The sequence below is a fragment of the Zootermopsis nevadensis genome, unplaced genomic scaffold (assembly GCF_977971745.1).
Source record: "Zootermopsis nevadensis isolate Lab colony 2312 unplaced genomic scaffold, Znev_1.0 Znev_ptg000024l, whole genome shotgun sequence".
Taxonomy (NCBI): domain Eukaryota; kingdom Metazoa; phylum Arthropoda; class Insecta; order Blattodea; family Termopsidae; genus Zootermopsis; species Zootermopsis nevadensis.
The window spans coordinates 14,036,882-14,061,949 of NW_028259156.1; the positions used below are offsets into that span (position 1 = coordinate 14,036,882).

The window sequence follows — 25,068 nt, forward strand, 5'->3', positions numbered from 1 at the left end:
TTAATTTTCCGTTTTCTGTTCAGTTGTAGCATAAAAGTACTTTCTCACTTCAGAAAAAACAACAAATGTCTTTTGTGCTTGGCGATTCTATTAAGTTCCACTCGAGGCGAAGTATTCTGCATGAAATTACACCGTTGTCAGAAAACCCTGAAGGGTACTTATGTTCCGCCACCGCTCATTTCTTAGAAACGTTGAAGAAATATTTTTGAAGGCTTGATTTTAAACTCTTAATAAAACACTTGATATGGAGTAAAATACTTTTTTATTTTGAGTATGGTACTAAAACTTCAAACATAAGGGAGTGTAGCCACTGCACATCTGGCAAAAGCTACTTTGTTTTATATATTCTAGAATACAGAATATATTGCTAATATGTGGATGGTATCAAAAATAAATCCTCTATAACTCATTCTATACTGACAGTTTCTATGTCAGCTTTATAAAGAGGCAGCCATGTTTTGTTCTATCTCAAACTGTAGCGAATTATCGCATGGGTCCGCTGTCTTTCGTCAATTCTGATTGACGTCATTTATCTGGGAATTGAAGAGACACGATTCTTCTATCTAGATTTGGCCCTGTCAGTAAACAGACGGGGAGACAAGAAAAACAACAACTCCGACGCAGAAATTTCCTACGATCACAAAATTGAGTTTCGATCCATAAGAGAAACAAAACACGTATGCAGCGAACAAGAACGTACGAATTCTCACACATCAGTTCTCAAGAACCATAAAAGGGAGATTTAAAAATTAATTTACCAATCACTGTTTTATGTGTAAGTATTGTTTCTGTGTATCAAAATCCTGAAAAAGGCCCACCAAATGTAAGCATCAACTTGGACTCTCCCTTATGTTGGTACTTCCACTACTTACCACCAGTAAGTCAGAACAAATGAATCTACTTTGGTACCTGAGCACTGAAAAATTCCGAGGCGCTACTGTCTCTTTAGGCAAACTATAAACGTCAGTGCAAATTGTAATGAATGTATTTACTGTAATTTGATTCTGGGTCCATAAGGAGAACTGCTGCCCCTAAAACGAAAACTGCGCTATTACACATTCGAACGACGAAGTTACGAAGCTCTGCTGCAGGAAACGATATTGTGACGTAGGAAAAGTGGTTCGTTGCTAGTCACGTCGCGACGAGGAGCGCTGTTTCCACTGCAGCATCGTGTCTCGACTAAATTTTTGGAACTGAGAAAACAACCAAATCACATGTAAATCGTTTCAAAGGCAGAAAATCTCTCCTATTGAATTCTACTTTCCACTGTATTACTCTGCAGTTAAAATAAATACCGTACAAGTGTTTACTACCCTGCAGATAAACGTGTATCCAAGAACACGGTGAAAGGAAAGGACCAGAATTAACACGTCTCGTTAGACATTCAGGGCCATAGACTTCCATAGCCACCACCCGCTCACTTAAAATATCGGTGTGATAAACTAAATACCAAAATGTGAGATAGTCAAATTAAAAAATAAGTTATCAGTTCGGATTTCAAGTTCTCACGGCGACGAATATGAATATGGCCGTCTTTGCCCTGATGACTGAGGCAGCAAGCAACGTAGGTAACTCTTACCAGGTTACAAGACGGAGGTCGAAGACCCTATCCCTTACGAACAAGTCGGGGAAATGTTTATGAAAAAAAAAGTAAGATCGCTAACACATTCAACAGGATTGTAAAATTACATAACTTTGCTTGTAAGTCGAGATAGTACTCGTTTAAGATCATCAAAGTGTTTTCGAGAAGTGGATACCCTTAAAGGTAGGCCTACATCTTCACAGGCCGCTGCTGCTCTGGAATTTCGCCTTCTCTCTTTCCTAGGCTTTCCGCAACTCTGCAGAGCGCTTATTAACTTCGCTTCGTCTGAACGTATGTACGCACGTAATGAATCCAAAACAGCTAAACTTAATATTTGGAACTTTTACTAAAACATATCGCAAATAGGCGCAAACAGTCACCGAAGCTGACGCTCCTCTACACCCCCCCCCCCCCCCCCCCACAAACTAAAATTTATCGATATATTACGATTCGTATTAAAGTCGGACAACAGTAACGGACACATGAACACCCACATTCGTTTCTGTTCGCATCTCGCTAAATATTTATCGGGGCGAAGAATGTCGAACATAGGTTTTTTTCGAGAAAAAAAAAGCATTTTGTGTCCAAAACATTTTCTTCAGACGTCTTAAGGTTTTACATAAAATTAAACAAAAGTAACTGTTACGTTGTGTCATCTCGTACTTAGAGACGTTGAATTAAATTAGGACAAAATAATTTACATATGTTGAACAGTCTTGCAAGTCCGTCTCGCCTGTTTATGCCACTTATAAAAATACACCAAAAGATGACATTCTCGATTTGAAAATCTAGTGACAATAACAGAGATAATTCGCCAGAATTATGCTATGCATTTATTTCCTCACTTCTAAGTGCACTGGATTGTATCAGAAGAATTTGAGGACATTGGAACTGTCTACCATGTATAAGGTGTATATATGGTAGACAGTTATTATTATTATTATTTATTATTAACTGCAAATGGGTTTTTACCCGGTGGCAGTGGTCCTACAATAAGACACAACAAAACAATGAAACAGAACAAAACAAGGAGACACAACAAAACAATGAGACACAACAAAACAATAAGACACAACAAAACAATGAGACACAACAAAACAATGAGACAACAAAACAAGGAGACACAACAAAACAAGGAGAGACAACAAAACAATGAGACACAACAAAACAATAAGACACAACAAAACAATTAGACACAATAAAACAATAAGACACAACAAAGCAATGAGACATAACAAAACAAGGAGACATAACAAAACAATGAGACACAACAAAACAATGAGACATAACAAAACAATGAGACACAACAAAACAATGAGACACAACAAAACAACACATCAAGAGAGGAGAAGAGGATAAAACGGTACAGCATATTTTCTTTTCACAGCACTGTACCTGTTACATTTAACTTTCTGTTAAAATTAAAGACACTGCTCTGAAACAGTTGGCATTCTGACTATCTCTTACCCTTAATTTTACGTGCTTCATTCGTAGAAGGAATGCAGAGGGAAGTTAAGTTTTACTGCGGATATAAATGTAACGCCATCAAATTCTTTTGAGCGTTCTACCTCTGATGGTACTTAGAAAAAGCTTATGCACAGAAGGCGGAATTTACAAAGCCACGTGGAGTGTAATTTTTACTCATTTTTTTAAAGAATACCTTTCGAGCGTTGAGGAGTATGCATGACTTCACTTATAATGAATTATACCTCCGAGGGCAAAAGGATGTAGCAAATTCTAACCGAGATTTTTTTTTACAATATACATAAAAAAGAGATAGTGTGGCAGTCGGATAAGAATAAAAGAATGGAGCGGAATAAAAATAAATTAGCGTTATAAAGAGGACGAGAAGCAGAGAGTGGCAAAGTATGTCGGGGTGTGAGAAGGACGTACAGTATGCCAGTCTGTCTCGCAGACACGAGTGGAGAACTGGCAAATCAGTTGGAAACATCGGGCTTTTCACAAGAGGACAGATAAACTATGGAGGTGCACAGCCAACGATTTCTTACTTCCATTAATTCAAATGCGACGTAAAATTCACGTGAGAAAAACGTTTCTGGTGTTTACTGCATCTCGCAACACTTCCCGTGCTACACATAAGATATCTGTTTCAGACATTAACGTCGTTTCCCTCTGTCTGGTAGGTGACAAGCCGACTGATAAAGGACAGCTGTAGTTATTTGCAGGTTCTCAATAATGTAAAGTACGCATTAACATCAAATATACTAAGATTTATCTAAGTACACGGTAAGAATTAAGGCATGTCTATGGGGTACAGAAATCTAGGAAGACCATGAAGAAATGTCAAGAAACCGCAATATTCCTCGTGGTCTAATACCTGACACTCTGATGATGATGAATTTATATTTACTAAAATCTCAGCATCGGAGGGTTTAGACATATACCTCTTTCGTCAGAAGTGATGGAAGGTAGAAGCTTACAGAAAACTTCACAGCTATTCAGATTTACATTAATTAACCTATGTCTTAAATTGCCATTTAGAATTTTAAAGTAACTCAGTAATATAAAATCGCATTAGCGTTCATGGTTAATCAGGGAAGGTTTTATACGATTTTCCTACATGGTGGACTTGCATTATGTCCTACTCTTCAATACGGAAAAAAGCAATCCACATTCCTTTTAGCAGTAATTGAAGTGAGTAGAACTCCATTATCTACCGGAACTAAAACCAAACAGAGATTTGTGACAGACCCACGCTTCAAGTATCAATTATAACATTTTCCTTTCCAGCAGGTCCTGAAAGTGTTGAAAATCATTCGCCTTGCTTACTAATTGGGGTTGCACACCATGCTAGGCATTCATAGTGCAAATATAAACGTTACGTCGTACCTAGAATAGATAAGAAAGTAGTCAACAATTCTTCAGCAGAAATCGAACAGTCATGGATACAAGTGAGAACGAAAATGTATTGGCGTGTGTCCTACATAAAACTTGTAGTTCGCGCTGCTATTAATATGCTGTCTCAATAAATCAACTTCCTTTTATAGAATGATTAATGGTTCCCTCTAATAAACGATGTGGAATAAAATAGGTTATTATTATCGCAATATAACATGATCTATATAACAATTCAATAAACCCTGTCTCCAATATTTAAACCATTTAATGGTGACGTATAATTTACACTGGAATAGTGGGCTACTTTGATCTGACTATAATTGTGCATAACTATATGTTTTTTCTCCGTGTTATTACTTAAGGTATCCTGTAACAATACACTGTACGAATGCATTCAATTTTTGGGATAGGAATAAATCGTCCAGTAAGTTAGAAACAGACGTACATCCAAATGCGGATTAAGAAGGAAACATGATCAAATTCCGTCCGGAAAACATGGAATATCAAATGCCTGTGTTCTGTTAACGAGATGATACAGGAATTATCCAAAACTCCTTTATAAAAATAAATTTATAGGAGTGGTCAATAGTAGAATCACAATTAATCTCGTATTTGCATTTATGTTTGTGTTGAAACTTTTAAAACACTTTTTTGCAGCATAGACATAAACATGCAACAAAAGATGAATATATAATCAAATATAACTACTCTCATTTTTTAGGTGGTCTCAATGTTAGGTTTTCATGACTTTGCTCTGCTCTTTCTGCATTCTGCTGGCAGGCTTACTGAAACAGTAGCGACTTTAAGAAGACAAAGGTTTTGGAGGTAATAACAAATAATAAGCAGCGGTCCTCAAATTATTTCAATGGATTTGCTGTTTGTGAACTGCATGAAGCCATGAAGATTCCCAATCGACATGGTTGGCGCGGGAAATGAAAGCCCTTATATCTCTTAACATACGAAGCGCTACCACTAACCAAAACAAGTTGCACTTATTATTATCAATAAATCGAAATCGGGTATAAGTTCCTTTGTGAAAAAAACCCTTACGTTTACAAAGCTTTGTTCCTTCAACTTGCAATATGAACATAAATGTAAGAGTTCTGTACACGTGCAGACATGACCTTAAGATTGGAAACAAAACAGAAACTGAATCCTCCAGTATCAAGAACAATGAACGTAAAACCGCGTGCGAGACTCAGAAAATGCTCAAGGTACCAAGTTTAATTCGACGTAAGTGAGAACACAATTTCCTTGCACTGAATTTAACATATTAACTGCATGGAACAAAGATTCTCTTGAGACGCTGATAGTTATTCACATTGTCGAAAAATTCACTGCCTTCCATGTAACCCTGTAATTCACGAGTCCAGACGAATACAGGCCACACCCTCTGAACCTCACGACCTATTTCTCTATAATCCATTTTAATAATATATTATTCTATTAATGCCTATCCTCGGTAGAGAAGAAGCAAGCTGGAAACCAACACAGCATAACATTTAAGCGCTCTCACCATCTACAAATACTGATCATAGATAACAAATCGATTATGTGAAAGAATGATCGATGATCGATTTCCTGGAAAAGGAAAGAGTTGGGCATCTTACACGATTGACTCCTCAGGGAGCGAATGAAGATTCTCACTGGTGATGAAAGAAGGAAGAGTTGTTACTGGTATGTAACACTACGCGGAAATAAGCAGCAGCCAAAAAGCATTAGACCCACAGAGGGTTTCCGGAATCCTTTAATGAACTCGAGGAACGCGTAAGGACGTGAGAATATGCTGTCGTGACAAGGCACCGACTTAACACAGTGCAGAAACTTCTTTCATAAGAGTCCTTACTCGTGAGTGTTTGTCTTCTAAAGTGTTCAAAATCATAACGTACACCCCTGTTGAACATTTCGTGCAGTAATACTGGTAATGTTATACTGACTCGTAGGTTTAAACTTTGAGTTTATTGTTTCTTATTATGTTAAAATGGCTCGACGTTTGTGAGATTTCTTGTTGTAGTGCCTATTTAAAGGTACACTTGAAAACAACGGCGCCTGTAAGAATAGAATAGACGAAATTTGCAAGAAGGAGGAAATGGTATTTGTCTAAAAAGAGAAGGGTTATGCAAGCAGTACAATATGCTTACGTTTTCGCTTCAGGCGTGGCAATCAAGGCCTCTGCAATAAATGCGTTACATTGGGATGAAATGCAGTGTATTCGCAATCCGCACTAGACAGCTAATGACTTATCATGCCAGTTGCAAACCGGGGTAATTGAAACTCTGTTCCTTAATCCCCATAAAATTGCATTACCTGCTTGTTAGCTTGGTTGATGAGTGTAAATTACAAGTACCTGAAAAATTTCTAAGGGAAATATCAGGAACAAAAAATATTGAACAAGTTAAATTCTATACTTATACCCTTCTGCCAGCAGTAATTATGGAATTTCACTGATGGAAGTACCATGAACAGGACATGAACAAGTAGGCCTGAGAGGATAGGCAAAACGTAATACGTGATCTCAGTCGGGAAATCCATTGGAAAACGGTAACGGAGCTGGGAAAACCATATTACAACGGAAATGAGAGTTCGAAACGAGAATTGGAAACAGCTGGCTCAGATTCGAATTCATAGCTATAGGCTTACTGGAGTAATTTGCTTTGCAAAAGATTTAATTTGGCAAGAAACTGTTGTTGATATACTCTGTTCTATCTGCCGTCTAACACTTTAAACAAATGGATTACACGAAATTTAATATTCTACTTCACTGTTGTAGTCTGTTACCTTTTATGGGCATTCTGCTTAGGAATTCTTATATCGCTTTCATATTAGCTGTGTCATATTGACTTTCTTCTACTTTGAGAAACAAGTTCTTTGCTTTGATCCAGATCCCACGCGCAGCATCACCGTCCTTCCTTTGAGATTCCAAAACATTCCCTCTATTTCTTGTTCAAGTAGGCTACTACTTGCACGGAATTATCCTGCCATTGTTCCCCTAATAATACGACGAGAAATATAAATAACTGTTTGTCTTTTTTGCCGTTTTCCAATTATTATTCTCTTGGTTTTTTTAAAATTTTAATTACCATCAAATTTTATTTTGAATTGTTGGTGTAATAAAGCCAACTACTACTCATTATTCCAAGTGGTTCCAATCCAAGAGGATTCTCCGACGAAAGTTTATGTGTATTTACAATTTTGCTCATTCGTTCCACGCGTACGTTGTAAGCAAAAATTGTACCATATACTGAAGTAAACGTAAACAAAATTGAAAATGGAGGAACCCGTATTATCAAACCAGCCTGACTTCCGATGTTATTTCAGGGTAGGGAATTCAATTCAACGCACTCCATTTCATGTGCTGTAGTTTGTCACATGAGACCTCTCGCAACTAGGGACATTGGCACACAACAGAGACCATAAACTATAAAACACTCAGTTAATATTTGTTGTTTACTGATTTGCTGAGATGAAGGCTCCTAACCACATAGGAATTCTGTATGAATCCTACGGGTCTGCCGGAAAGTTGTATTAGTTCGAGGTTATATCACAGTACCAGAACGGAACAGCTGATCAGAGTACGTAAGTTAGACCCCTATTCAGAGACCAAATTGTATGTTTTGTAAATTAACTCTGCACACAAACAAACAAAATAACACTATAGAGCAGTGGTATTCAACCTATCTGGTAGATTCACTATAGCATATTTTTTTTTGTAAAATGTTGGATGATGTTAATTAGATGTTGCACATTAATTAAATAAACATTGCATAGATTATTTTTTCGGGCTACGAAGTATAAATTAATTACATTTCTTTAAGCTATATTCAATTCAACGGCAACAGAATATGTCCTTTTATAAATTCAGATTCTAATAATGGAGTCCGTCGTATGCCAATACAATTCCACGTAATCTCTGATACTATTTTCTTGGTCTTTCCACCAGCTTAATTTAATATTCGCTTGCGGGAAGCAAACAATTCTGATGTGATGTAAATAGTTTCAGATTAGATTCATTTAACTATCTGGTTGTTTAAACTAAACCATTATCAGAGAATCATTCAGAAACATTCCTTCTCAAAATCAGCCTAATTACACTTATCTACAAAATATCTGTTCTGAAACAACCTGAGGGAGGAATTAACAGTAACAATAAAATGCTCGCTGAATCCACTTCAGATGCTGTAACAAACTTTGTAATTCTGTCTTCCTTAGAGTGGGCCAACAAAGCCTATAGTAATCTCGGAGTATGTCGTTACAATGTGTCATTGGTATGCACCGCTACAAACAAGGCTGATAATAAGGACACCTTGCTGAAAGCAAGGAGTAGAATTCCAAAGGCAGCCACTAATTAGTCACGTGGTCTACGTTTCAAAAGAAGGAACACTTAGGCTTCTCCAATACCGTGTTTAACGAAGTGGGTCTTATCAGAAACTTTTGAATGGGTTGTTATCTCGATTCAAAGGACAGGCAAAATACAGAGCCCCATAACATCTAATGTAATATTGAGTTCTGTAGGAAGCTCTTAGAGTCTCTTCACTTATCGTCACAAATTGATGGTAAAGGTACAATTAAAATAGCAACAGAATGGTTCTCAGTACAAACTCAGCAAATGGGCACAGCCTGGAGACAGACTATAAGAAGATACACTAAATTAAATGACGTTCTGACCCAAACAACTTCAAGATAGTACAAAATGCCCCAAGAGTAAGAGACACTATTAAATTATACAGAACTGGTTGACTAATGTGATAAAACGGACTACGACACACACACACGGTATTGTTGATTTTTAATAGTGATATTTCTAAGTATTGTCTCGTAGAAAATGACGTGTTTCAGGAGTTCCTGCTGTCACCATAGTCAAGGCGATGATAATAAAGGCAGTATGAGACATCAACCAGTTGCTAAGAGACTTCGTAGCTTAAGATCCTAGACGACAGACATATTTATTTTTAGGTTAATCAAATCTTGGATGAAAAGATAAACAGGTCACACAGCACGCATGCATGATAAATGCACTGCTGATACAAGGAAACTGAAAAATACACATGATATTCTTGTTTAAAGTAATTGGGGACATAAGCTATAAACAGCATGGAAATATATTTATATATACAAAGGCGAATTTTACACGGCTTTTTAGAGGAGAAAATCTTCCCAAGGCAAAACACAAAACAAGTGAAAACGCAGAGGCAGAAGTGACAGAGGAGCGTGAGTAGAATAATTAGATATTGGATGAGAAGTTTCTTCTCACAAGAGGGCGAAATATTGAAGTGTGCTTAGTTATACAGAGGACGAATAAAACACGGGAGCAAAGGTCGTAAGGCAAGAATAAGTACGTATAAAAGAAAATGAGGCATGCACAAAGAAAGGAAGAGGCGAAAATATACGAAGGTTTTTGTCAAGCGAAGAAGCGTGGTATGTTGATATTGAAAGAGAGATAACATTCCGGGGACTGGTATCTGTTGGATATTCGGTTATATTCTTTATAGAGGTGTAATACAGAATATTTCAGACAGGGAAGTCTTGAATAGTTAGAAAAAAGAACTCAATAAGAAGATGAAGAGAGAATAGCACATATTGAACATCTGTTCTTAGGCCAGTTATAAGGAATGAATTTAATCGTGATATTACTTAGTCTCAAGGCATATAATATTTAAAACAGATAATTTTTTTTATAATTCGTAACCATTTTAACAGTCGTACTCAGTTTTAAAAAGCGTCGTTAAATAACCAAGACATAATCATAATGCAAGTTTCTTCAAGTGCATCAATTCGTAGAACTTTTAAAAATAACTTTATAAATAAAAAGGTTCCGCTACTACAAAGATCTTAATGTGACACTGAGCCTTTCACATGCAATAAAGTTTTGAAATCTAATTCGAACGTCTGTTTGTAGCGTAATCTCCACAGACGATTACAGAGAACGCACCCAGTCAACGATATGACCGCATGAAGCGTGTAGAATATGAGCTGAATTCAGCACACGCGACAACAGAATGCATTACAAAATTAACTAATTTTATGAAATAGAATATTTCTTAAGCTGGTAGTTCCTTAGATGGCCCGTATCTTAATAAGCAAGCATGTATATAGCCTTGACGACTATGTAGGCTCATACAGAAATAAAACAAACTCTAAGTTTTTAATCCCGAAGAAAAAATATTCCAATAGCAAAAGGACAAATGAATGCTCATTCTCAGTGAATTAATTAAAATGGGATACGTCAAAGAATCTTTACACGCTCGAGCAGAGGGGCAGAAGTCCTAAAAGGAGATGGGACGAAGATGTCTTCTTAGTCTAAAAGGGCCCGGATGGTGTTAAACCTGATGACGCTTCAAACTCCCGTGTTTATGACAAACATTGCCTACTTTTAGGAAAAGGTAACTTATGAAAATCAGTACATAACAGAATCTGCAGGTCTATCCGGGTAGAATGATCTAATTTTCGATAACACTATTTTAGATTGCGAAATATAAATAAAATTATACTGCAATTTAACGAAGATCGGAGAAGGTCTATATAAACTGGACTTCCATATTTCTGAATGCTGCTTGCTTAAGATCCATGTCTTTCCTGTAGACACTGTCTCGAATTTCGTCATATGTTTACAGTAAATGTCTCATAACAGATGTCAATAATTTTCAATACATTCTTCTGTGCCTGACAGTAATACTACCTCATAACAGGAACATGAAAGGTTATAATAAATCTTCCAGAGTTTATGGAGGTAAAAATATAAATTACTTTTCTGCCTCTTCCTCTGCTCATCTTTCGTTCAATTTCATGCTGACAGCAATTTCCTTAAAACAATTTCATCCCATGTTTATCCCCGTTCCAGTTTCAAAGCTCTATGGCATGCATCAGATTTAATAGCAAATTTCCCTTCAGGCCTGTTTGCCAAATAACAGTCCTAAATGCTACTGTAAAACTAAGCTACCATAAACGACGAAAGACAGGAATTTTTCACATGGTCTCATTCACTCCCAGATCGCCAGTAACTGTTCTCAGTAACATAATGACTTATCAGATGCTCGGATGCCTTGACATCTTACACTAGTCAAAATACCACGCCACCACGAAAACCTGAAATCTCAGATTAAGGAAGAAAATTTAAAAAATGTATGCTGTGTCCAATGCCTTAAGCAGTGAAATGAAGGATATTAATAAACAAATATTTACTATGGTACCTAGAGAAAAACAAATGTTAAGTTCCTAGGAAAATTCGGCATCTACAGACCACTCCACAAGGCGCCAAAACCCAATATAACATAATTAAAAATGTATCCTTGTAATTAATGATGTACCAGGCCATATAAATGTATGAACGAGTGGAGTTGTAGCTCAAGGTGTTAACTTTAGCACCGAATGAAGGTATATTAGGCTAAAGAGGTCCCAGAATCGGTCTCGAATTGTTGCCATGCCAGGGATCAATTCCCGATCGTTTATCCCTCTCAGAAGGAGGAATACACAAAATAATGTAACTCAGAACTCTTAATAAAATATTGTGACCTGTTACAATAATTACGTTATTGCAGTTACAAATATTCTACGTTATGTTCGTTATTGAAACCAACAGCTGGAGAACGTGGAGCATTTCAAGTACTTGGGAAGCATAATCACGACGGACGCCCTATGCACCAAGGAAGTAAAAGCAAGGATAGCCATGGCCAAGGCAGCTTTCGTCAAGAAGAGGATACTTCTCACTAGCAAGTTGGGCTTGGAGATGAAGAAGAAACTAGTGAAGTGTTACGTATGGAGTGTCGCGCTGTATGGAGCAGAGACTTGGACACTCAGGAAGAAGGAACAGAAATACCTGGAGAGTTTTGAAATGTGGTGTTGGAGAAGAATAGAGAAGATCAGGTGGACGGATCGAGTGACCAACGAAGAAGTATTGAGGAGAGTCAACGAGCAAAGAAGCATTCTGCAGGCGATTACACGAAGGAAAGCTAACTGGCTGGGACATATTATGAGAAGGAATGGATTACTGAGTGATATCACCGAAGGCCAGGTTGAAGGAAAGAGAGGACTAGGAAGAAGATTGATACAGCTAACCGACGACCTTAAACAAGGAAAGAAGATGAAGTTCCAGGAGTTAAAACGAGAAGCTGAGAATCAGGAAAACTGGAGAGCTCTTTTTGGGCAGAGCAATGGACCTGTCGTAAGACAGAACACTAAATAAAATAATATGTTCGTTATTACGCTCTGGAAAACTCGAACGACTTATTTATTCATCGCGGCATTAACGAAAGAACAACGCGGTCTGACTTCAAGTTGGCAATGCTGGGAGTTATCGTCGGCACAATAATGTTTACAAAGTACTAAATGCTACAGTGAGCAATGCAGAAGCTACAACGTTCAGCTAATTGATTTACACAGTTTTGGAAGTTGGAAATTATGTTCTATTAAATTACATGCACAAACTAAATAAACCAGAACAATGTCTGAGAGTTACGCTTCAAACACTGTATAGTATTGCGACATTTATAACACAATTAAATATTGACATAGCCTGAAGCTGAAATGCTAATTGAACATGCTTAAGGGACGAAACATGAATTAATAAACTATGTTCTCAGTACATATTAGATAAAATTATGTTATCTCCATATTTGAGAATAAATTTATAGTTAAACTGAAGTTGTAAAAATTCATTGTATTTCAATTATGCATTAAAATACTCTCACGAAGATTCAAGAAAATAAAGTGGGATTGGAATTTAATGGTTCCGATCAGCTTCTGGTCTAGATATTAATTAGCATAAATGCCATAAGAAACACAGAAGTTCCGTTAGATGTTACTGCAGAAGTTTAAATAGATTCCATGGAAGAGAACATTCTTGAGAAGCTAGTAGTGAGCTCAGCGGTTATGGAGGCAGCAAGGACCTCCGAAACGTCGGTAAACGTCTACCAGACAACACGGCGCAACTACCCAAAAGACAGCAATCTTCTGACTCACCGCCGTGAAAGCCTCAATTCCTACTACTGGCTACATATTTGTTCAGATAGAAGCTTGCAGTTTCACAACCACAATTGTCTCACCCCCCCCCCCCCCTCACGAATATTAGCCAGTTCACCCTATTGAGAATTTATTGATTTAAACAATGAGTATGCCGTCAGGTCCCTAGAGCCCTGCAATTCAGATGAACGAGGTCCCTTGAAGCCCTTGAAGGAAGCAACCCGTCTTGCTTCACTGCTTCTCTATTAAACCCTCAGTGTACTGATCACTTTCGCATCTTCAATTCAACCAGAGACTTGCCTCATACTTGTAACGAGATGAAGTCAGAGAGACAAGATCACAGGCACCTTCTCTTGTGTGTACCGCTCAGACCAGTTCTCAAATTTTGGACTATATTCTGACGGCCTTCGCAAGAGGAAACATATTTATTCATTTGTAATTACATACGTTAACCAATTGAGCAGATATCCAACAACCATATATCCAGTCAAAATCATTCAGAATGATTTTTATTCCCTTCCCATCACATAATATTTTGTAATTTTTACATCTTTCCTCGGGACATTCAGAGATTTCACTATCAACCATTTGGTGGAATCATAAGGCCAAGCGACGGAGAGATGTCGGAAGAAATCAAATATGTCTGCAGCAACCTTGCGCGTTCCGCTACTCATTTCATTTGTTAGTACCTTGATTCACGTATGGTGTCGCATTAAGTAAGGTGGAACATGCAGCGATCAAAGCCGGCGAATAAGACGAAGACGGAGAGCGCAATAAGAGTGCGCGTGAACTTTTCATGAGGGAGCCAGAAAACTGCACACTGTCTCTCCCATTTGAGATTGTAGACTACAGGAGGATCAAAGAATATACAATACCATTTGAGATCTGTCACTTCAGGGAATGTAGGCCCTTACGAATCACTACTGTGGTTGTTGTAAGTGTAGATACTACAACAGATAATCCTATTCATAAAGTGTAATAAATACGTGAATAGGACGTTTGTTTTCTGCAATGATTACAGTGGTTGTCTTATCATGTTACAGTATAAGCATTTAGGCAGACACTGAACTTGCCATATTCAGGGTAAAATAATCCACCTTAAACACTTGACGCATCTTATGTTAGAAAGATAAAGGTAAAGAGTAATCTGTTAGGTTTCTTATCTGAAAGTAAATTTCGTAATGAGCAAAATATGGTTCTTTAAACTTAACAATAAAAATTGACCGCAGTCCTCGACCGTTAAATTTATAACATGAAGAGCATAGCAATTAAAATCTATAGTGATAAAACATGTTATGATAATTAATTTGATACCTAACATTTCAAAGTTTCGAGTTTGGACAAAATATATATATAATGGGTACTTCGGTACACACTTGAAACCTCTCTCATGGCAGTGGCTACTTTGATACTGATAACAGCTCGGAAAATCCCTTTACAACAACGGCTATAGATGATACGTCTATATTGACGCTGGAATATATTAAATCAACCCAGAGCATTTTTCGGGTTTCTGGTCTTTATTTATGAAATACACAGTTAACTGTACTCTGTCTGTAGTAGTGTAAAACTATGGCGCGTAACACTTCCCACCAATAGCAGCCCTCTAGTCCACTTGGTAGTAAACATTCCCCCTTCACCGCACCAGAATCGACTTCCCCCAGCATGGATTTTCTCATGGCCGGTCGACTGTACTCCCCGCCACACTGCAAATTTTACTGAGTAAATGTAGACAGTTTTACTCAGTTCTAATTAGCGACCTTCTAACTGTACGAACGGCACAGTTTACCCATTTTCAACCATTGTTATGACGTTGTACAGCTAATTTGCAGCTTCATAACGTGAAAATGGAATCTTCTTTTGACTGAAGTAAGCAATAGTTTAATATGCATCTTTTCCTACTAGCAACAGTCATAAACCAACGTGGCTGAAAGTAAAACATTCTAGAATGCTACACATACTACTTTACTCAAGAACAGTAGACCAATTATATTCTAACCACACCAATACTCAAAGTGAGTACATACCTTCGTGCTGAGAACAATGGAGATAATCTGCCGATTCACTACGTCCGTCACAGACCACTTAAAACACTTCGTAAGACTGACGGCATTTGTCTTCTTTGTGTGTTGTTTTAAGTCTCAACCGCGGGTGTCTCTACCTGTCACGGGTCGCTCTCTTCGTAAACCAATTGGGGTTGATACTCATCCAAGCTAAGCTGCCTTTCAGATACCAAGCGGCATTAGTAATAGAACAGTTGCGAATTTCGTACATCTGTTCTTGAAGCCGCATTTTTGTTTTAAGGATTTTATGCATTCATGTTATTTTACGTGGAAGTGCGGTATAAATGACAGCGAAATTAAACCAAGAAGATTCAAAGGTATTCCAAAAGTGGCTCACGTTCTAATCTCTGATTAATTCTTCAGATATTCCGCTGTGCATATCTTGTAACGGAAAGTCGTCAGACAGATCTGAACAAATTCAATTACTTTTTAAGAGCCCATTAAAAAGAAAGCAAAATCTAAAAATACATCTGGTTTTTAAAAATAAGCTGTAAGGTTCTGACAGTAAGTGTTTGTACGAGATAATCGTTCACGATAGAAAATGGAAACCAGGCGCGTATAATCTTATATTTCTAAGCACTTTTAATTGAACAAAGAATGGACTATTCAAAATATAGAGTAATACTTGGTGCTTAAAATCACATCTCTTGAACGATGAGTTGTACAAAAAGGATTATAGTGAACTAAAACTATTTCAAGAGTGGTGTATGATTTCAATAAACCTTGACATGAACAAAGTATAGGAACGGTCAAAAAGACCACGATATTCGAAGTTAAGAGGCGTTAATATTCCTTCCAGATCCCTTCACCAATCCGGCATATCGTTCGAAAGTCTCAGATATTGAAATAACCAAAAATAAATAGATAAATTAATAAATAAGTGAAATAAATGTACGACAAAGCAGACCTACTTACAGCTGATGCCAAAGAACATGGATATCAAAGACCAGCTAGTAATTTTATCATTCGTCAAGCTGTCACAATAGAATTTCAGTTTGGAATATTACGTCATGTTAATGGCTCACTAAATACTGTATGTAAAGATATTCGGATAAACAATAAAGGAATTAGCATTCTGCAAGAAAGAAAATTTGACGCTTTAAATTAAACTTAAAATTGCTCCACAATTTTAAAAGGGCCGTTGTTATGAATATCAAAGGTTTGCAATTCGATGTGTTGTTTCACTTTATAGTGTAAGCTGGTATTAAAGTTAAATTTAATCCCTATTTTGCAAGTCTATATGAACTTTTTCCTGCAATTAAGTCACTTTTATGGCTGTATAATAAAGATCACGCGTTCTGCTGTTAACCGTTTCTGTCTAATAGAAATCAAAGGAAATGTAGCACGGAGGAGGGAGGGTTGTCTACAGAAAGCTTTTTAGACTTCGTTTTCATCCTCAACTCTCTCTTAATGGCCACTTACAGAAAGCAACAAGCGAGAGCACGTTTACATATTAAAATCTAGTTACCACTTTCATTCTGGCTACAGGAGCTTCCAGTACCATGTTCTCATTAACTTTATCTTCGAAACCCTTTCGCATGGTTTTTTGTGGTTTTCGGTTAGAGTGTACTCTTTTTCGGGACGGCTTTAAAATAATACTTAGAGCTCAAAGTAGTGTGAAGAGAATGATATAGTGGTGTTAGTTAAGTGTACGCAGTGTTATCGGTTTTAATATAGCAATGTAAATTCACGTTTCAGTCAGTAGTTTTAATGGTTTTGCAAATTAATTTTTATAGGGGCTGTACAGTTTTCTCGGAGAGACATAAAAGAGCCTAAATGTGGATGGAGAAACATCGTCCGGTTTTATAGCAGATTGTGCGATGTGTGAGACTTGCCACATTGGCGAATTAGCGACCTGGCGACCTGAAGGGTCTGTATTAGACAGTCTGGGTTGCGTAATTTAAGAAAACAGTACATTAGTTACATAAGTGGAAACTAGTTTGTCCATGAAAATATTTGTGTTCTAACTAAAGAGCCCAGAGTTCAGATAATGTGTATTTTCTTATGAAAAAATCTATATGGGTCTACATCAGTTTTGAATTGCTATATAGTGGGATTTATATTAGGCCGATATGAACTAGAATCAACTCCTCCGACAACTTACCTCATTTAGTGGCGTAGGAGATGAATATACGGATTTACAAACAAACAAAATTTCCCATTATACATTAATTTAATTCACATAATTCTACGTTTTAATAATCGTGTTATATATTTAGCATGTTAATAGTTATAACGTCCTGAATGTAAACATTTTCTCCATCATAAAGGAACACTGCATTTTCAGCTGACGTGCTTCGAAAGATCCACACAAAAAAGGGAACGTTTCGACTACTCGTATCTATTCCCTCATCAACCCTCTGCATTTACCCTTCTCATTTGGTTTACATCAGCACAATTGCACAATCCTCCTAGCACGTGTCCCGCTCGAGCAAGGGTGAATCATCATCAGCGCACAAGTTGTCCGGGATATTAACAACAAAAGAACGACGGTACTGCACGCTGAGTGGCAAAAGCCCTGATGCAACGCAACGTAACGTAACGAGATAAAACTCTTCTGTTGAGACACACGGAATTAGACAGCGTATATTTAAATAATCCGAGTCTAAACAGAGTTGTGAAGGAAGATAGGGGGTAGAAGTACAGATGTGGTGACGTCATATTTGTAGAGCCACAAAGGGTTGCTGAAGGGATGGGAAGTAATGGAGAAGACGAAGATACACGGGAAGAGGATAAGGAGAGGAATAATTAGTAGATTTGCAGAACACGTACTCACAATTTAAGCCATTATTATGTAAATATAATTATGTATGTATGTACAGAGACTTCGGCCGCTTAAGAGTGGCGCATTCAAAGACACTGGGTGTAAGGAATCTCAAAGACACAAGTTAACAGGACGATCATGGCTCAGAGAACATGGACAATGTCAGTTTGCTAATTCGTTTCTTTCGTAATAAGAAAAACTTTGCTTACGACGCGCAGGAAAATTTAGCTATCAGCACAGATGTTTAATTTTGAAACTTCATGAAATATCACAGCACCCTGTACGTATACTTCACACAGCCTGTTTTATTTTGATTGGCTAGTTTCCTGTTTGTTATATACTTTTATATTTATCTCTACCTTCCATTGATCCCTTAGATTTTGCCCCTTCTCTAAACATCTCTGTTGTTTTGAATCTACAATGTCCCTACTACGTATTCCATGAAGTTTATAAATAATACGAATTATGAATACAGGTAACAATTTGGAAGCAGATTGAAATCAGTTTTAAATTACACCCCCAACCACTAGATATTTAGGCGAAGATGACTGTATTCTAAGACGTGCAGTCTGGTAGAAGTTTACCGACGTTTCAGAGGTGTTTATGCCTCCATCATTAATGATGTAAGCAGCAAACACCTCTGAAGCGAATTCAGTTTTCTACAGACTACACGCCAGAGCTTACCAAAAGACAAGTCATCTTTATACTACCAGCCTTGAGAACCTAAAATCTCACCTGTACTCACACAAGTCAGTAGAATACAACACGCAGATGAATCGGTACCGAAACTGTATGAGGAACCTGATGATCACGTTCCGACGGACAGTGTCAATAAAATCAGAATTTAAAGACAGGGGTCTGCACTTTTATATTGGATCATCGCCGCAGCATTCGGAAAGAATTTCTGAGCAATTCAATCAAAACAAAAAATCCAGCAACAGACTGTACGTACCACCTGTCCGACACTGGGGCATTGCAGAAAGTCCCTGGCAAGAACAGAAAGTTCTCTCAGTGCCTGGTCCGTTAAGAAAAATAGTAAGAATTTTGCAAAGAATCATATAGTTTCGTCATTCATTTCCCAGTATAAATTTTACTGAAACATATCAAGACTAAGAAATATTTTTTAGAGTACTACAGGACGCTACAAGCCAGAAGACAGACATCTTCTTATTCGCCGCCGTGAGAACCTAAAATACAACATATATTTTATTCCTTTGTTGAAACTATATTTTTATGAAAAAATACAGCAATTGACAGTTAGTAGATAAGCTAACACTCAATCTTATTTTATCGCATAAACATGTAGCATCTAAGGAATAATTTACTAGCTTAATTTGTTAGAACATATTTCAAATTATTCAAGTAATTAAAAATTTCAGAATCGCTATATATATGATTTTCATAAAATCGCTAGCCACTCTCGTGGCTTGAATATGATGCCCATACCTTCCAAAATCTTCACATGTTTTTTCTTTATTTATACCCCCAATGAGCCACTTTGATTTATAAAATTATCTCTAATCACAACTAAAACTATTACCAATGAAAAGTATGGCTTTGAAGAACATAATTATTCATTCATTGTGATACGAAAATGGTCGATTGGCAGAAGAGGACAACTGAGGAACGACCCTGAAGAAGATGTATAACGTAACTTTCGTCAGGATGTGTTGACATAAAAACATCGAAACCTGGCTCCCAGCCAGCAGAAAAGCTGCAAAACCAGTGGTTGAACAAGTGACTTCCAGTCTTCTTGATTCTACTGCTTTCCATTAATAAAATTCCCATCAATCGATCACCGTCACACAGACGTAGGGGTGCGATATCTCGAAGAAGCTGAAGGCTTGCCGGCTATATTCTATACAACCACTCTCCGTCCGTTTGCATCGCATACGGGCATTTTATGCAAGTCAGACAAGGTCGCATCTTACATAAGATAAAAGAATTATCAATTACATTCAAGAATAAAAATATTTTTACATCAGATGCTTCATTATAAGAAACGTTATGAAATTAACACAAGGCTATGGGTTGATACAGGTAAACTTCTATAGGTTGTAGCTTCGCTCTCACGCAGATCATTTAGTATATTTGTCGTGTTCCTTAATTTAAACACAATTTAAAAACTTTCTCGAAGCTCATGTTACCTGGTAGCAGGAAGCAGCCTTAAACTTCATACTCGATGTGATGCTTCAGATTCACGCACTGGAATGCTACGATAGTCTCGTGGGTTACTTAACTATTCTATGTTAACTGCCGTCTCTATTTTTCGTTAATAAGTTGAAAACGTGGAAGAGAAGACCCCGAGCACTGACCTATGTTTATGGAAGAATTCCATCCAATTGAAAAGTCTAGATAAAAACAGTTAGAGAGGGTGGGACTGGAAGGGAACAGTACAATCGGACATCTCCCACTAACGCCACTGTTTGTTTACAGAAATACGACTTCAAGTGATACAGCACGTTTCAGAGTAACTATTCCGTTGCGATGAAGCTGACAAGACAGACAGCGCCAGCAATGGGGACTTTTTATTACTTACACAGACGCTGACCCCACGTACGGGTAAATGCGCAGTTAATTTTGAAGAAGTAATCAAGAAACGTTTTTGCACTTTATATGTTAATTTGTGCAAAGCTATATCAACTGACATATGGGATATTTATTGTAGTTCTGTGTTTGCATCATAGTTTATTTAATAAATTTTTTTCTTCAAATTAATAAGTCATTATAAACCAAAACGGTATCATGAATGAGACTGGAAAAATTGGAAGGGTTGAGAAGGAAGCGATTCTGGTTTGTAAATACTATCCTAACATTTTCTTGAAGAGGCAGAACAAACTAATGAGAACACGAAGCTACAAATCCAGCCTCCTGTATGGGCATGTAACTACAAGTTAACTACATCCATAATTACAGTAAGATTCGAAGCCGTGATCTCAGTTTTCGAGAGATTCAAGATGGTATGAGCTTTCGAAACTAATTATCTTTCGGATTTCCATTGGGAGCGGACTTCTCCCGAGCTGTATAATCTATTGCCGAGCCCGTAACTGCACAAACATGAGGGTATAAAGTAGACTCAAGGATAAGAATCTGTAGGAGACTTTACGTTCGTGCGAATTTATTTTGTAATTTAAAATATTCAACAAAACTTTACTGGCAGACATCCTAGTGATCACAACAAAACTTTCCTGGACTCTTCTCTCTTACTTTAAGCTTCTTTTCCGATGCGCTGCCAAACATACGAATCTCGGAAGTAAGGATTTCAATAGGCTACAAAAATCATAAGAAGGAAGCTAAAAATATGTCGACTCCCGACTTCTTAGACACAATAGGCGAAAACATGGCTAGTTCTTGAACTGTATACAGTTTTCAAATATCGCTGAAGTGAAGTCTGTCTGCACTTCAAGTAAGATAAAGATTGCGAAGCGAAACGTAATAAGTAGCTCTAGGAAACATGAAAATAAAGGCAAGTTACTGAGTGGCAGAGACTCCGTAGTTTGCATGGAAGGCACCTCGTATATAGAAATGTTTCGATATGTATCCAAACATCAGATATATATCGGTTATTCCCTGCGAAACCGGCTTTAAAATAAAGATACAGAACTATTAATTTTGGTTCCTAAACTCCACTACTCAAAAAGGAAACCGAATGGATACTAAACAGTGGAGACCAAGGACCAACTTTAATTTGCTAAACACTAAAATACCCGTATATCCCAAAAAATCAATTTATGGATATTCATTACATCACACAGTTTTGTTAAAAGACCTAGTTCCGATTATAAAACTAATATTTAAATTTAAATTCTCTAATCTTTTAATGAGGTTTCAGGAATGATGATCCCAGAATTCTTTCGTAGGAAGAGTATTCAATAAATAAATGTTCCAGCTCATTTTTACCGTGTAGTAGCCAAATAAAATTTAAAAGTAGTAAACCCACCCTATGAAGGCGAAGTCCAGTAAACAGAGCATTTATAAAGTACTAACTACGTGAGCAAAATACAGCAGTTTGTTGTAAAAAATGTTAATTAGAACGAAAAAGCGTTCGCCGTGATGTAACCGCAACTTCTCCGGCACTTGTGGTATGCGGGATGTGTAAAGTAGGAGAGACTTCAAGGTAGCTGCTATAAGCAAGCAAAACCTATCAGTTAAAGCAGATAACACCGGCTTAAAGTGAAACGTACATTAGAATGCTCGTGTGCTACACTAAGAATAATAATAAGTTCCTGCAGAGTCATCGTTTTCATCTGCACCAAATGCAAAGTTAGTAACGTTAATTATAACTGAATTAATCTGCATTAAGATAAATAATTATTTCGTTTGTGTGTACAGAAATTTCAATGATGCCCGATTAAGAGAGTAGATGAAATGAATAAAAAGATGTGTTTAATAATCTTTATCTTCTTATGACTTCACATTATTTAAGAGCATTAACGCCTCTGTCTCCACTTCTCCATCTTCTACGATCGCACATAGCAGTCTCTCGTGTAATTGTTTCTCCTTCCCCCCCCCCCTCTTTCTTATACACCGCCTTCTCCTAATTTAGACTTAGTGAATTATCCGTCTTCTCCTCGAATTCGTCCTCTTTCTCACGTGAGGTTTTATTCTTCATTTTCTCTTATTTCCCTTATTCTGTTTCCCATCATTGTACAGACCATCCATCCTTTGTTACAGCTTAATGGAACTCCTGTGATATAAATGCAGATGTGCTTTGGTATAATCGTATCTCAAGTGTGGTCGCCTGTCAGAAACTTCATCTGCTACCGTACAGCAAGACTAGTGTCGTTTATGGTGATAAACACTGCATCTGGTCACATAAGAGAACAGAGAGCAAAGAATATTGTACCAATACGTAATATTTTTCGACATGTCGGATTGAAGACAACAAAAGTACTAGTTGTCATTCTATTTTGAGGTCCTCTTAATTAAAATTACTATTACTGCTGCATAACAACCGCCAGTTACGCTCTCTGTCCTAAGACATGAAACCAGTTTACATTTCAACACCCTTTTTAACACCCATATTAATAAAAAACAATTTTAATGCATTTTTCTCCCATGTGGTGTATACCCATCAAGTTTTACGGCTGTATATTTGAATGCAATGCTCATCCTAGCGTTATATAACTACGACAAACCCTCCTCCAGTGTTTCCTTTTGTTTGAAACGATATCCTGCCGAGGTGAAATGCCTAAAATAATGACAAATTTAAACATTTGTAGACGACGATGTCTAAAGTATTGTTCCAGCACAGATATGTACGCCACAGAACAAGCAAATACGATACTAACAATTAACAGTGTCGATGTCTTGCAGAAGAACTACAGGTTATCTTGATTAAACTTTTTGACGTAAATACGTCTATATTGAAGTGTCATTCGGCAAAAAAGTGGAACGAAAAAGGGAAACGAAAAAGTGTAACCTGGTTACCTAGGGAACGTCATGTTTACTCGATATTGTTGTTACCTAGGAAACGTCAATTGTTTACTCGGCATTGTTGTTACCTAGGAAACGTCATCTGTTTACTTAGCATTGTTATTACCTATAAAACATTACATTACATTTCATTACATTACCTTACCTTACCTTACATTACATTACTTTACATTACATTCAGCTACCATAGACCCATCTTAAGCGTAACTAATTCAAGTTAAATAAACAAAGTCTTAATCAAACTTTACTCAATTGTAAAGCATGTATAAAGGAAATATTTAGAATAAAGCCAATATATAAACTTCCTTTCCGTATAGACGTATTTACGTCTAATTCTCCGGAACCGTGGTTCCACTGTTACTTTTTTTCTAGCATTCCAGGCCTATTACGGGATAGCAAGCCTGCCTTCGTATTTCACAGTCGTCTCCTTCCAGATTTTTACCTACTCTCTGACGATATTCACCTTAAATTTCATTTCACGCAGATGAGTTTGTATTGCCAGCCCTTGGAATGATAAACTGCAAATATGAACAGGCTTAGGACACTCCTATCTACAACTTTTAATTTCCGTAGCACTTAAAAGTGAATTTCTTTCAGCGGAAATTTTATTTGTAAAAAAAAACATGAGAAATATTTCTGTGTCCTTCAGTGATGCAAGCCGTAGCACGTACAGAGATACAATAACTGTCAAAAAGTTGTTTTATGAGGCATACATATTTGAAATTCTAGCCACTCCTCCGTTATCCAACGTTTTTCGGGCTATTTCATATTACAGAATTTTTACGTGGACGTAAAATTGATACGAGTTGTAGAAAAAATGTTCTCTCTTGGTGACTGAATTGCTATCTGAGAATTCCATTAAAATTCTGACATTTTTATAGATATTGAATATGCATTGCATTTCAATGTGACTTCCAGGACAGCTTCTGCAGGCTCTGAATTTTAAAGTTTATCGAACTCCAGAACATGTTTGTCTAAATCATAACGATGCCATCTGTTATGTGACGTGTTAATCTTTGCAAGACTGCAGAAATAGCCTCATCGCAACGTGCAGTTTGGAAAGTAACGCTCTGCAGTTACTTCATTATTCAGTAATTATATATATTGACGTGAGGATAAAGCTATGTAACACATCCAAGCTTCAATGCTAGGCTAAGCTACTGAAAAAGCATCGTTAAATAAACAACAGATATGAATAAACTTACAATTATACTGTCATGTTACGTCGGCTCAAGGTAAAATTACCGAATACTGGCAAGAAGTATAGCGTACTTCTTCGCTTTGTCAGCAGATGTCGGTTTCGAATAACTGCTGCACCAGCTTATGTTCCTATGTTTACCTCACAGATGTCGCTAGTATATTTAGCGTTGGCAGCCCTCGATTTGGTTTGTTAGTGTAACTGATTTGTG

General features: G+C 37.1%; 1 protein-coding gene across 2 annotated transcripts in view; it reads right to left on the bottom strand.

The window, feature by feature from the left end:
- The window catches only part of Axs (Abnormal X segregation), a 230,836-nt gene extending 215,316 nt beyond the window's left edge, over positions 1–15,520 (bottom strand). For both annotated transcript variants that reach the window (XM_022083433.2, XM_022083432.2), the window contains exon 1: positions 15,424–15,520. The gene's annotated coding sequence lies outside the window, so the exon portion shown is untranslated. The remainder of the gene's footprint in view (positions 1–15,423) is intronic.
- Positions 15,521–25,068: the final 9,548 nt, after the last annotated feature.